The sequence below is a fragment of the Panthera tigris genome, chromosome C2 (genome assembly GCF_018350195.1).
Source record: "Panthera tigris isolate Pti1 chromosome C2, P.tigris_Pti1_mat1.1, whole genome shotgun sequence".
Lineage (NCBI taxonomy): Eukaryota > Metazoa > Chordata > Mammalia > Carnivora > Felidae > Panthera > Panthera tigris.
Window position 1 is genome coordinate 94,278,586 of NC_056668.1, and position 15,915 is coordinate 94,294,500.

At 36.9% G+C, this 15,915-nt stretch overlaps 1 long non-coding RNA gene across 1 annotated transcript in view; it reads right to left on the reverse strand.

The window, feature by feature from the left end:
- Nucleotides 1–11,884: 11,884 nt before the first annotated feature.
- LOC122230586 overlaps nucleotides 11,885–15,915 on the reverse strand; it is a 39,298-nt gene continuing 35,267 nt past the window's right edge. Inside the window, exon 3 of the long non-coding RNA XR_006207576.1 lies at nucleotides 11,885–12,009. This is a non-coding gene — a long non-coding RNA (uncharacterized LOC122230586). The remainder of the gene's footprint in view (nucleotides 12,010–15,915) is intronic.

The window sequence follows — 15,915 nt, forward strand, 5'->3', positions numbered from 1 at the left end:
CTTCGGCTCAGGTCGCTATCTCGTGGTTCATGAGTTTGAGCCCCACATCGGGCTCTCTGCTGTCAGTGCAGAGCCCACTTCAGATCTTCTGTCCCCCTCTCTCTCTGCCCCTCCTCTGCTCACACTCTCTCTCTGTCTCTCTGAAAAATAAAAAATAAACATTACAAAATTAAGCTAGAAATCAATAACAAGAAAACTACTTAATAATCCAACTGCTGGAGGGGATTCAGAAAAACTGGAACTCTTGTTCACTCCTGGTTGGAATGCACAATTGTAGAGCCCTTTTGGAAAATAGTCTGGCAGTTTCTTATAGAGTTAAATATATACTTAACATAAGAACCAGCAATCTTACCCTCAGACATTTATTCAAAAGAAATAAAAACTTATGTTTACACACACACACACACACACACACACACACGCTGCATAAATGTTTATAGTGGCTTTTTTCATAATCAGCAAAAACTAGAAATGCTCAAATGTCATTTAACTGAGGAATGGATAGAGAAACTATAGAATACGACTCAGCAATAAAAAAGAAAGAATGAGCGTAAAATGTGTTAAAAGTTAAACTGAGGCATATTAAAAATTTTAAGAGTTTATTTAAGCAAAAATCAATTCGAATTGTGCAGTGTCAAAAAGATGTGGCTGGGAGTGTTCCATCAAGAGGAACTAGGGGCAAGACTTTCATGGAAAAGACACAGAGACAAAGCAAAAGATTATTGGATTGGCTATAGGGTTGCTTTATTTGGGAAAGCCTAGTTGGCTGGTTGTGATTGACCATCCTTAGATTTTGATTTCTTACCCTTGAAGGATTTACAGGCTTAGGTTTTGTTTGATCTGTTTATATAGGCTGCCAAGGCATTAAAGCCACTACAGTCTAATGGCCTCCTTTAATTAATTTAACGCATGCAACAACATGGATGAATCTCATATATCATAGGCTAAATAAACAAAACAAGACTCGAAAGGCTACATAATCTATGATTCCACGAACACAATATCTAGAATACAAAAGGATAGGGCTAGAAATCAGATTATGATAGTATTTGCAAAGGAACAGGGTTAATTTGTAAAGGGGCTGCATGAGGGACCTTGGGGGAGTCATAGAACTGTTCTTTATCTTGATTGTAGTGGTGGTTTCCTGGACTATATATTTGTCTAAACGCATAGAACTATACCAAAAAGAGTGAATTTTATTGTATATAAAATTTTAAACATCAATTTAATGTTTTTTTTAAATTTGCATAAAATAAAAGGCAATGAACTTCTCAGGTTACTTGAGGAGAGATTTTTTTTTCATGTTTTCTGGCTATGGTCAATTATCAAAACATGAACCCAAACCAAACAATGTAAGCCTTGTTTATTCTGCTAACTCTAGGTGATTTGTAGCAGAAAAGGAATATGCCAATCAACAGAATCCAGAGATAATCCTAAAGCACAATTTTAGCTTCTCTTCACAGTCTCTGAGCTACACTCAAAACCTCTTTCCAGAACTGCCAAGGAGGCTTGATTGAGTTTCAGCATTATTTCCAGACCTCCCCAGGTGGAGCCATTAATAATCAGTGAAATGGCCCAAAAAGAGCACTGAAAGGAACATGAGTTTCAAAAATTTGCTAACTGCATCATCAATCTCTGAATGATTGAGAACTGAATATAAAGGCCATGGTACTGCTGCCCTTTCACACACCCACAACACTCTGAAGCAGCAATCAACCCTATAATGATGATCTCACGATATTGCATAACCCTGAGGAGACAAGGTGAAGCTGGCTCTGTCTGGAACTGTGTTGATTGTCATCCATCAATCTGCACAGTCAGGAACGTCTGTATTCAGAGCCTCTGACAACCAGTTCCAGTTTAGACTTGTTCCCAAGGGACACGGGTGATTATTTTTATCTGCTAACGTTATAGTTTAACTAATTCACTAATGATTAAGACAATTTTAAAGACTGAGCAGGCCCCACTAGCTAAATGGCTGCTGCACTTTAGTTAACATGCAAAAGGTGTCCGCTGCCTGCAGTTAGCTAATAATGCATTATAATTAATAGTACTCGGGAAAAGTGTCCGGTCAGCAGGAGCCCTGAGGTTGTTTTCCTAATGCGCCAAGATGATCTCCATCAGACCTTCTCTTGTTTCATCAGATAAGTGATTGTGCTGTCCTTATTCTGATTCTTTTAATTTTGAAAGTCATTTGGGTTCTGATTCCAAAACCTCACAGAATTTTCTTCATGAGCATTTTCTTGAACTGACATGTGGGTTGCTGTGGTGATAAAAGTGAATAACCACCTTCTTATTTACTCATCTCCAATTCTGCCTTGCAAAAAGCACATCTCAGCAGGAGGGCTTCAGCAAGCAACACCCAGGGGAAGTCAGGACAATGATTCATCCACTGCAGTATAGATTTCTTCATTTGCTTGCACTATCTCATGTTCTTCTCACATTGTTTTATTTGATTTTATTTTATTTTTGACTTTCATTTCCTTGTGTATAGGATCTGCTTTGTCCCACTATTCTTAATTGGTGCTAAAAAGCCTATTTTGTAGTTAGGGAAACCAATCTTGGATGTCCTAGACAACTATTACATCATCTAACCCTACTTTGCTGGAATAAGAAACAGATGATGATGAAATCAGAGCAGTTCAGTGAAAGCCAAGAAAATAACAACAAATAATAGCCTGAGAACATGGCCAAAGGCCCATAGTCATCTCCTACCTCATTATTATTGTCAAATAATAACATAGAAATATTTTGGGGAATTCAGTGCCCTTCTCCAGATGCTCCTTCCCATCTCTGCCATCCTCCATTGCCCATCAACATTCCAGGGCAGGAGAGGGATGAATGAGGTGTCCCTCACAATATACATTCCAAAAGCAGAAAGTATCAAAATCATGTAAAGATGATAGAGCAGTCAGAAGGGGAAAAAATATGAGATGAGTTATATATATATATGTTATATATATATATATATATATATATACACATGTATATATAAATATATATATATAACATATATATATAACATATATATATACATGTATATATAAATACATATATACATATATATATAACATATATATATACATATATATATAACATATATATATAACATATATATATACACATAACATATATATATACACATATATATACATATATATATAACATATATATATAACATATATATATATACACACACATATATATGTATATAACTCATCTCATATATATATATATATATATCTCATCTCATCTCATATATATATAATATATGCTAGCAAGAATCATTGTTCTACTGGTTCTGCAATTATGTACATTTTCATTTTTTATCAGGTTAGAAGTTACACACAAAGAAAATCTCTAATAACTGGCATTGGATCAGCTGGTGGAGTCTAGTTGTGTTCTATGTCTTCTATGAATGTCAATCAGGTGTTGTTCGGGTCTCCTATTTTCTTACTGATAATTTTTCCTTTACTTGTTTCTGATTACTGAGAGAAGTATTGAAATCTCCAACTGTAACTGGATTTGCCTAGTTGTATAACCTGTGCCACCACCATATGTCCTCCTTCCCCCAACATTTTTAGCCATTCTAAACTCTACTGTTATTATAATCACCATTTTAAAAATAAGGAAACTAAGGCAAAAGGAAGGCTAAGTAAATGTATGAGGCCACTTGGATTTCAAATTGAGGTAGTTTGACTCCAAAGTCCTTGCTCTTCACTCCCATGATATGCTGAACTCTGTCTCATCTGTGAATTTCAAGAGTGGGTAAGATGACTTTATTTGCCCTTTACAAGTTATTTGTGGCACAAGCCAATTTCTGGGGTTGTTCAAGCACCATCCCAGCCTCTACTCTCTCCCATCTCGACCACCATTCAACACAATTTTATCCTCCCTTCAAGGAGCATTGGACGGGACACTCTAAGGGTATGTTGTTAGGAGATACTGCTTTCAGTGGGTCAGAAGGTAAAAGACCTTGCTTTGGCATGAAGGGCTCTATGGGGGTTATGGCTTTCTTTCCACCTTCTCTCAGTTCTTAGCTACCTTAGCTTTATTCTCTTCCAGGATGTTGGTGTGGATAGTTCTGAGTCCTGCTTTTAGAGGGTCCCCCTCTCCTGAAGAGGCCTGGAGGTGGGGAGATAAAGCCAATACTACTATGGGGTTCAGCAATTCACCTGCTCTTGCTTCTTCTTGTCATCATTGTGGTAAAACCTTTGAGGTTTTACCTCAAAGGTCAACTATGGGGTATGGGCTTTGAGAAAGAGGCAATGAAGGCCTATTCAGATTTGGCCTTAGGCTAGAAAGACAAAAGGAGTCTTCCTGGTTCACTCACAGTTCATCTGGTTTAGCAAGACCAGGATGTCTTGGGGTCAACAGGACTTTCAGGGTCAAAGTTATACAGCAATGTGTAACTCCTAAAAAAGCAATGTGTATTCTCCTAAAAGATGGCTTCTGTATATAAATCTCTTAGGGAAGCTGTAATGATAGATGATTGGCCACCTCTATTTTCATCAGAGAAAAATTCAAACCATAAGATTGTCCATGGGAATGCAATAACTATTTCTTTTTTATTAAATAATTTTTTAATGTTTATTTATTTATGAGACAGAGCATGAGCAGGGGAGGGGCAGAGAGAGAGAGGGAGACACAAAATCAGAAGCAGGCTCCAGGCGCTGAGCTGTCACCACAGAGCCCAGCATGGGGCTTGAACTCATAAACTGTGAGATCATGACCTGAGCCGAAGTCAGATGCCTAATCAACTATGCCATCCGGGCACCCCTGGAATAACCATTTCCAACCAAAGAAATGTAAATCCTCATTCAGAATATGGCTAAAGAGCTGTTCTGTTGTTTGCCTCAGAGACCTTTTTTTTTCAGAGTTGAGGGTTCTTCCAGTTTAGATTAGGGCAAACTTTGGATCCAATGGAAGGACAGCTGAAATCTGAGCAAAGACCAGTGCATTTGATGTCTTGAAAGCAAGAGATGACCCACCACTCTCTTTAGTCAATTGAGGAAGGACTATGAGACCTAAGTGTTAAAATCAGTGTTACTGCCAAACTAATAAGACACTGGTCATAATATCAGAGTGGTAAATTATTTTACATGAGGAAACAGAGTTGTCAGGTAACCTGGATGTATACTCCTGTTGACCTGACCTAACACGAAGGGAAGCTAAACCAATATGGTTCTTAGAAAGTGAGGGGAGTTGTTATGATTTAAGTGTCTAGTAGCATTAGGCTCTGAAATGATTTCAGATTGGAACATTCCTACTATAGATATGTTTGTATATTTATCAGGCAAGAATTATGGGCCTGGAGGGTCATCTGGTCTGCACTGATCTACTATAGTAGTTGTAATAATAATAATAATAATAACTTGGTGAGCACTTACTATGTCTTTTATAAAGATAAATATTCTCTCATTTATTCTTCACAACAACTTTATTCCTATAAATAATATTACTGAAAAGGAAACCAAGATTTAGAGAGATATACTTGTTCCCTCGAGGATTTTGCCCTCACAGTTTCCTTACCTGGAACACACATTTGTCAGTCACCTGATCATTCCTATTCATCCTTCAAGACTTAGTTCTAGTGTTCCCTACTCTCAGAAATCAGACATCTTCCCTTCTTGGAGCCTCTTCTGGGCTAGGCACCATTCTTCTCTTTCCTCAGTCCTCTGCATTACCTCTGCAAAGTACTTGCTACATCATATTAAAATGTTCCTGTCTCTAAGGCAGGCTGTATCTTGTTATGACTAAATCTTTGTTTCCAGAGATGCTCAATATCTGGCAGAAACTATTATTCAGAAGAATAAATACTGTGACTAGTATTGAATAGACGCTCAAATACTTGAGGAATCACAAATTAGATGATGGTTAAGCCTTTAAGATAATGGTTAAGCCTAATTAGATGATGGTTAAATGAGTGATTGGACTAGAGACTCTTTAAGGTCCCTTCCAATTCTGAAATACTACAGGGTTTTTTTTCTTTTTTTTTCATAATTTTTTTAAACATTTATTTATCTTTGAGAGACAGAGAGACAGAGCACGAGTAGGAGAGGGGCAGAGAGAGAAGGAAACACAGAATCCAAAGTAGGCTCCAGACTCTGAGCTGTCAACACAGAGCCCAACCAGGGTGGGTAGAGCTTGAACCCATAAACTGTGAGATCATGACCTGAGCCAAAGTCAGACACTTAACTGACTGAGCCACCTAGGTGCCTCAGAGATACTACAGTTTTGAGACTCAGATTTGAGCCTCTCTGGCTTGAATAGATAATACTGACCTTCACTGAGAAGTGAGAAGTGGAAGTAATTTCAAGAGGAAACTAAGGAAGTCAGTTCTGAATTCAAATGAGCCCCCCAAAATTGCCCCTTCAAAGTTGGTAAACTCATCTAAAAGCAGAAGACCCACATGTTTTTTTAAAGGAGAAAAAAACACAATATATTCTATGACACCAGTTCTAATTTTCAAATGTAAATCCCTTCATAGTTCTTTGGTAGAAATAATCCAACGTAAATAACATCCTCAAAGAATAAACTTCTCGGTTGTACAAGACAGATTATATCTTGAAGGACATGAAAATACTATATGTGAAGAGATGAGACTGGCCACACAATCAGCCCCTCCCTGTTATCGAATGGCCACTGCAGCAGTAACAGCAGGCTCCTGCTAGGCTCCATTCAGAAACCTCATGCACCGCTGACCTCTATTAATTACTCCTGTGACCTTCACCAATGTGCCTCAGGCAGTAGTCATTCTTTTCTGTCATCTACAGGCTTCATGAATTGTAAATCAGTTCAAAACTGATAAGTACTCATCAATTCCCACTCACATTCTGTTCCAAAGCGTAGTTGTTTCCATTAGTTTAAAATTTGTCATAAAACTTTCATACTAGGAAACCCATGGTGAGAATTTCTCTCAACAGTAGGCATATTTATTTCACTTAAACCTTGGAAACAAGGTTATTAAAAAATATATAAAATGGTTCCTTTTGTCTTGTTTTTAATGTCTCTTTATTGCAGGAAAAATAATTTGAGGGGTCTCTGGTAGAAGGCTGGTTCTGATTGCCAATGCCATAATTTAAATTTCACCACAAATACTGATTGATTCAAAAACAGCAAAAGAGAGTGGCTCCCAATTTTCTGTTACAGAGCCAAATTTAATCTGAATGTTGTGGGAATATTAATTCATTTGTGGAATTAAATGCAAGATAATACGCTCATGTTCTGATGCAAATCTGTAATTTAGAGTTGAGCTTGCCAATAACAGTGTTACTTAGTACAAATTCAAAGTTTAATGTGTCTGTGTTCACGTGCTTTCCAAATGCATTTCAGAGTCCATTTGTAGTACAGATAAGCTCAGATATCTGCTATTTTGAATTTTATCCAAGGAAATTTCTGCAACCAAAAAGAGGTGTGGTTATTTTAATCACCCCTCCTGAAGCAGTCCATTTCTTTTAGCTCTATGTTGAAAACTAGTTCATTAAATTGAACCAAAATCTACCTCCCTGAGATTTCTTCCATTTTTCTGGTGAGAACACCTTCCAGGTAAAAGCTATAAAATGGCCCGAGACGCCTGGGTGGCTCAGTCGGTTAAGCATACGATTTTAGGTCATGATTTTGCGATTCACGAATTGGGCTGTGTCCTGACAGCTCAGAGCCTGGAGCCTGCTTCAGATTCTGTGTGTCTCTCTCTCTCTGCGCTTTCGTGACTCATGCTGTCTCTCTCTCTCTTTCTCAAACATTAAAAAAAAAAATTTTAAAGCTACAATGGCCCAATTTCAGCCTGTCATAAGGAATGACTTTCTTACAATTCAAATGTTCCCTATCAACATGACCACTGCACGAACTGAGTACACATGAATTGCATGTACACTATGTGCTAGACCTTCTTTTAAGTGCTTTGCCTATATTATATCTTCTATCACAACCACACCTTTAAGTGGGTACTATTATTATCCCATTTTACAGATGAAGCAGGCATAGGGATTTTAAGCAATGTGTCCCAAATCACACATGCAGATCTAAATCCACTGACCATACTGCAAAGTCCTGTGTTATGAGATCACCACTTGACAGAGAATTCCAGTAGCAGAGGAGGTTTGAACTAAATGATATTTGAAGCCTTTTGCAACCATGAGAATATGTCACAGAGAATTCTCATGCAATGTCAACATTTTCACTTAACCACTCCTTCCTCAGAGTACCTCTCTATTATGCTCCCTTGGATGTTTGTACTTCCTCTGTGATGGCACCTATCCAATTACTTTATTGTAATTACTTATTGTGTCTCTCCCACACAAACTAAACTTCTTCAGAATGAGGACTATTTCTACCTTCTTAATCATTATATCTTGAATATCTAGCACAGTTCCTGGCACAGAGTAGGCAGTCAATGAGTATTTTGTTGAATAAGTGAGTAAAAGATATAATGAATCAATGGCAACATCCCATTGTTTTACAATTTAAATTTCGTCAGGTCTTACTGCAGAACTAGATTCTAGAATGAAGACTAAAAGGAAACAGATACACCTACACTAGAAGTGTTTTAAAAAGCATATCCCATATTGCTTTATGCTTATTGTACGTTGCTTACTAATACATATATGTTTTTTTAAATATACATCTATTTTAACAATAGGAGATTAGTTAAATAAATTACTATCTGTTCACCCAGTAGAATATTGGACTTTTATTAAAAATGATGTTGAGGGATGCCTGGGTGGTTTGGTCAGTTAAGAGTCCAACTTCGGCTCAGATCATGATCTCAGGGTTCATGAGTTTGAGCCCCACATGGGACCCTCTGCTTTCAGTGCACAGCCTGCTTTGGATCTTCTGTCCCCCTTTCTCTCTGCCTCTTCCCCACAGGTTCTCACTCTTCATCTCAAAATAAATAAACTTTTTAAAAAATGATGTTGAAAAATAATAGTTAATGACATGGAAACACATTCTCGATGCATTCAACTTTTTAAAAAATTAACCACTAAACCCACTTTTTGCTCATGTGAGAAAAGAAAAAAGAAAAAATTAAATGGCATATATACATAAACATCACTAAAAGGATGTGTTATAACATTAAATAGCAATAATTTTTTTTCTGTTACAGAATTAGAGATAAATTTTTATTGTTTACAGGTCAAGTTTTTTTTCCTATTTCATTGATCTCTATATTCTCAATTTTCCACAATGAACTTGTATTACGTTTAGAAAGAGGAAAAATAAAGGGTTGGGGCTTTTGTTTTGTTTTTTGCTAAATACAAATGAATTACTTGTATAAATAGTTAGAAAGGAATGGGTGCAACTTCTACTCATGTACTCAATTATCTCTTTTCCCCACTACTTTAATTGAAATACCATACATAGGTTGTATGTTCATACATAGGTTGTATGATTCATTATGTTGTAAGGGGAGGGGTGGCTCTTGGGAAATATTTTTTCAAAGTGGAATCAAAGGCACAGTAGACTTTTCCTACCCAAACTTGACATATTCAGAGGATACTGTGCTGGTGTGAATCTCCTCATGGTTTTGTCTTTCCCCATGCATTGTAATAATTATACTAACTCCTATGAAGTGATTTAAACCCAACAAACAAACAAGCAAGCAATAACAAATCCTTCATAATAACAAGTACCACTAAAGAGAAAAATGAGTGCTAGTTGTAGAAATAAAAAATAAATAAACAGGTGTAAGGCAGTGATTGTTCTTTGCCTAGAACTACATGTTTTATGGGAAAATATGAACAAAAACCAGGCAAAATATATTTTCTAGAAGTGTTCCTTAGTTCTTATTTATCCCCTCCAATGATACCAGATTTGGCAACTTCTGAAAAATGTTATGCCAAGATTCCAACTACTTTTTTTTTTTAATGTTTATTTATTTTTGAGAAAGAAACGGACAGAACGTGAGCAGGGAAGGGGCACAGAGAGAGGGAGACACAGAATCCAAAGCAGGCTCCAGGCTCTGAGCTGTCAGCACAGAGCCTGGCATGGGGCTCAAACCCAGGAACTATGAAATCATGACCTGAGTCGAAGTCAGACGCTTAACCAACTGAGCCACCCAGGTGCCCGCCACCTTCTTAATTTATTCCTTGGCTGTAACAAGAAAGAAAGGGTGGAGAGAGACAGGGGAGTAGGGTAAGAGAGAAGGAAAAAGGTGGTGAGCAATGCTGGCTGCTGGCCCTTGTAAAAGATTTCAACTGTCAACTGATACAAGTAATGGTTAGGAAGGTTTTTTTTTGTTTTGTTTTGTTTTGTTTAAAAGGAGGGGAGCATGTTTGAAAGAGGGTGTGCCTGCAAGTCATTGAAAACTGGCCCTTTTCCCAACTATTTGTGGAAAGGGTTGAGGTTTGATGACCAAGACTGGGAGAAGGAACAGAAAGTGGTGGGTCTGACACTCCAAAGGACAGCATGAGGTAGTCAGCAGATAAGCAGCTCCATATCTCTACATCTTGGAGTCATATAAACAATAAGCTGGGAACCAGGTCCACCCACCCTGGGACCCATCTCTGTATAGACAGGAAAGATATGAGGCCCCTTTCTGACGAAGATTGGACATAAAATCAGCAATCATGTTCTGTTTGCTGGTGGTTTGGCGACTTGAATAGATTTGGGGCATATGCCTGCCAACTACAGGCACTGAAGTTCTCTCGAATCACCCACAGGGGAGAGTACTCCTTGGCAAGATACGTACTGAGTGATTAGGGAGCTTTTGTGTAAAATGGCATATTATTTCTAGTTTCTTGATGACCTACAGAATCACTCTTGCTTGCTTTCCTTCTCACTGAGCAATTTTCTTTCTTTTTTTGAAATTGGCATCATCACTTATTGTCCCCTACTAACTTACCTGTTCATACGGGACAGCTCCCCATAACAAAAGTATATCTGGCCCCAAATGCCAGAAGTGCTAATGTTGAGAAACCTCAGCTTACATGTATATGGGACTTCAATTATATTTTCTGAGGGCCATTTTACTCACTTGTAAAATGGAAATAAAAATACCATCAAAGCATTTTATGATCCTTAAAAATATAAATTTTTTACTCAAAATCACCTACCTCGTAGACAATAATACTAAACAATACTGAATACCGGACCCAGATTTCTAAGTGCAGTTATCTTTCTGCTACATTACAATCTTGGTACCTGCTTAATTTCTATGTTCTCCTACTTGCACTCCTGACTGTCTGTTCCAGAGCATGGTAATCATACTCCTTAGCCCTCACTTTTTTTCTGCCTGGGTTTCTTACCTGTTCTAACTTCTAATATTGTCTTCCCTTGTGTCATCATTTGACCTTCAGTGTCCCTTGGTTCTATGCGAAACCCAAGGAATAGTGTTAGAGCTTGAAATTCCTTCATGTATTACTGAATTTTATGGATACAATAGAATAAATTTTAGTATATAATTGTTTTGTAATTCTTGAAAACGAACTTTCCTTATTGCTTTTTTAACACTGCTGCTCAATTGGTAAAACTTTTAAAAAGATAGCAACAAAGAAATTTGAAAACATTCAGTCTCCAAACCTAGAAATATCTCTGCCATCATTTTGTCTTTTTTCAATGCATATTTTTTCTTCCATTAAAAGGCATTGTGATGTCAACACTATTCTGTAATTTTTTCCCACTTAATACATTGTAACCTCTTTCCATGTCACCAAGCATTATTATCTAACATCATCTTTAATGGGTCCATAGTAATCCATTGTACAAGCGTATTAGAATTTGTTTAACCAACGGTGTTGTTGGAGTAATTAGGCTGCTTCCAATTTTTATCTTTTATAAACATGCCCTTCCAAATATTCTTAAAGCAAATCTTTGAGCATTCTTATCACATACCTAAAAGATGGATAAATGAATCAAATGACATGCAAAAGTTTGAGTTTTGACATATATTGTTAAATTGAAGGGAATTTTACTTTGAATTAATGAATTTTTTGGTTAGTGAGTGTTGACACGCCATGGACATTCTTCATCCTGATTGGTTTCTCACTATAGTGGCTCCTCATTGCGTATCTGTGAAATGAAAGCCAGAGTAAGGCCGGCAATTGGTGGTGATTAGTCAGTACTGTCACCCCTACTGTAAACTAACTTCGAGTAATCCTGAAATTCAATTCCACTGAAGTTCAGTGAATGCCACATAGTACTAAAAACAATGTGGAGACTATAACGATGAACCACCAACCTTGAAAGTATTTACAATTTAGTGTTCACACATAATTATTATATAATACAAAATACGATAAGTTCAATAAGAAAGTTACAAAATGCTGTGGGAAGAAAAATATTTCTGAATAGGATGTTTGGGAGGTTTATATAAAGGAAATTATATTTAATCTGGACTTTGATGAGGATAAGGTCAGACTTTGACTGGCAGGGGGCAGAAAGGCATCTTGGGTATGGAGATATACCAAGCAAAAGGACCAAGGGCAAGAAAGTGTGTGACATTCGTAACAAAGGCGGGGGGGTGTGGGCGGCAGCAATTGAGGTATCCCATGAGTACAGTTAATGCAAGGCAATAATGAGAGATGTACTGGGGAAGCAGACTGATAATCAAATTTTAACACATTGCTGAGAAGTAGAAACTATTTGTAGGGAAATGGGGAGCTAATGAAGGGGAGAGATATGCTGCAGGAAGGTTAGTGTGTCAGCAATGTGGGTCACAGAGGCATCTGGTAGAGGGAAGTATTGTAGTAGTCGTAGAAGAAGTAAATAAGGGCCTGAAAAAGGAAAGGGGCAGGTAAAGAGGCAGACTGTGAGGAAAGAAAATGTATAGAGAAATTCTTCAAGTTACGTAGAATAAAATCATGCAAGCAGTGAAAATCATGCAAGAGTGAAAACTGGAAAAATTAAAAAACTGGATTTATAGTTCCCCTCCACACACACCCAACTTTTTTCCTAAATAAATATCCAATTAATTGTCAACATAGACTGTTCAGCTCTTTATTTAGATTTTATTTGAAAAGCACCAGCACCACCTGGTGACAATAACTCAGATTGCCCCTCCCCAACAGTCCTGGTTCCTTCTTTTCTACTTTCAATTGCTTTTTGAAAAAATTTCACACATACATAAAACTTGAAAGAATACTAAAGTAAACACCTCTATACTATCATCTATATTTACCAATAGTTAGTGTTTTGCTACATTGGCTTTATCCGTTTCTATATGTGTTCATAACTGAACCATTTGAAAGTAAATTGTAGACACAAAAACACTTAAGCTCCAAAATTTCCTGCATGAATCTAAGAAAAGGATTTCCTGTACATGATTGTAGTATCATCACCTTACCTGAAAAGTTAATAATAATTTTACATCATCATACAATATGCTATGTATGTTCAAATTTTCCCAATTGTCGTAAAACATTTCTGTTTTTAATCCAAGATCTAATCAAGACTTATGCTTTTCAACTGGTTGTTGTTTCTGAGGTCTCTTCTAATCTAGAACGACATCCCACATTCTGGATTTGTCTGATTATTACCCCCATGATTAAGTTCATAGTAAACATTTTGAATACTTCATAGGTGACTTTGTGTAGTTTTTATCGCATCTCTTCAGGAAAACTTACTGGTCAGCTTGTCCTTCTATTGGTGTTGCCAAGTTTGATCAACTTGGTTAAAGTGGTGACTGCAAATTTTACCCCACATAATTAATGCCGTAAGTGGAGAGTTACCTTGAGACCAAATGAATGTCTTCACTCCAACAAATTTTTACACAAAGGTTTTGACATACATTGGCACGCCTTACTCAAATCAGTTAATTATACTAGAAATTGCAAAATGATTTTCTATTTCTATCATTCTTTTGACATTAATTATTAAAGAAAAACAAATAAATTAACCTAGCTATAAATCAAACTGATGCAAGCAGATTTTCACCAAGTATTCTGTACACCCTTGGTGAGCTATATCTCAAAGACAAAAGGAACTGAAAAAGAAATTTCGAACTTGGAGTACCTGAGTAGCTCAGTCAGTTAAGCAGCCAAGGTCAGATCATTACTTCGTGGTTCCTGAGTTCAAGCCTACGAATGGGCTCTCTGTCATCAGCGCAGAGCCCACTTAGTATCCTCTGTCTCCCTCTCTCTCTGCCCCTCCCCAGTGTGTGTGCATGCTGTCTCTCTCATTCTCTCTCTCAAAAATAAATAAACGTTTAAAAATAAGAAATTTTAAATTTTACTTAGTTTGTATATTATTAGTAATCATGGTATTGTAATTCTGAAACTTTTTATGTAATTATAAAATTAAGCAAATGAACAGATGTATTCATAAAATTAGGAACCAAGATTTCACCGGAAGAGCAAAGAAATACAGAAATCAAATATAACTAGCTAAGGAAAAATGCTATAATGTTACGCTTGAATTAGAATTATCAATATTAATTCATGCTTTAAGAAAAAAAAAAGTTACTTCTGGGGTGCCTGGCTGGCTCAGTTGGTAGAGCATGCAACTCTTTATCTCAGGGTTCTAAGTTCGAGGAGAAAAAAAGTTACTTCTGGGGTGAGTGGCTGGCTCAGTTAGTGGAGCATGTGACTCTTTATCTCCTGGTTGTAAGTTCGAGGTCCATGTTGGCTATAGGGATTACTTAAAAATAAAAACTTTTTAAAAAAATTTTTAATGTTTATTGATTTTTGAGAGAGAGAGAGCGCGCGCACAAGTGGAGGAGGGCAGAGAGAGAGAGAGAGAGAGAGAGAGAGAGAGAGAGAGAGAGATACACAGAATTCAAAGCAGGCTCCAGGCTCTGAGCTGTCAGCACAGAACCGGATGCAGGGCTCAAACTCACGAACCATGACATCATGACCTGAGCTGAAGTCGGACGCTTAACTGACTTAGCCACCCAGGAGACCCTTAAAAATAAAATCTTACAGGGGCGCCTGGGTGGCTCAGTAGGTTGGGCGTCCGACTTAGGCTCAGGTCATGATCTCGCAGTCCGTGAGTTCGAGCCCCGCATCGGGCTCTGTGCTGACAGCTCAGAGCCTGGAGCCTGTTTCAGATTCTGTGTCTCCCTCTCTCTCTGACCCTCCCCTGTTCATGCTCTGTCTCTCTCTGTCTCAAAAATAAATAAACGTAAAAAAAATTTTTTTTAATAAAATAAAATCTTACAAAAAGAAACAAAGAAATAACTCCTTAGTTCTGTCCACTAATCATTTAAACAAAGATATTGCAGCAGCAATAACAGAACTAGCACCCAGATTTTGGTTTCTCATATGCTTACCTGACATTTGCGTATCTTCCTTCATGAAATGTCTGCTCAAATCTTCTACCTATTTTCATTGGATTGTCTGTGTTTTTTTATGATGTAGTGAAAGGACTTATTTCTGTATTCTGGATTCAAGTCCATTATCAAATATATTGTTTCGTGAATATTTTGTCTCATTCTATGGCTATATTATTTATTTTCTTAGTGTTTTTTTGATGAGCAATTTTTAATTATGATGAAGTCCAATTTACACATTTTTTTTCTCTTATGGTTATCGCTTTTCTGTGTTCTGCCCAAAACACCTTTGTCTATTCACAAATCACAGATACTCTTCTAAAATCTTTACAGTTTTAGTTTTAAGAATTTTTGTCAACTTATATAAAAGTTATTTGAATTTCAAAAAAATCTTTATAGTTTTACTTTTTATGCACAAGTCTACAATCTATCTAAAATAAATTTTGGTTTATAATATGAAATAAGCATGAAAGTTAATTTTTCTATATAGATATCTAGTTATTCCAAAATTATGTATTTAATGTTTATTTATTTATTTATTACTATTTTTTTAATATATGAAATTTACTGTCAAGTTGGTTTCCATACAACACCCAGTGCTCATCCCAAAAGATGCCCTCCTCAATACCCATTACCCACCCTACCCTCCCTCCCACCCCCCATCAACCCTCAGTTTGTTCTCAGTTTTTAACAGTCTCTTATGCTTTGGC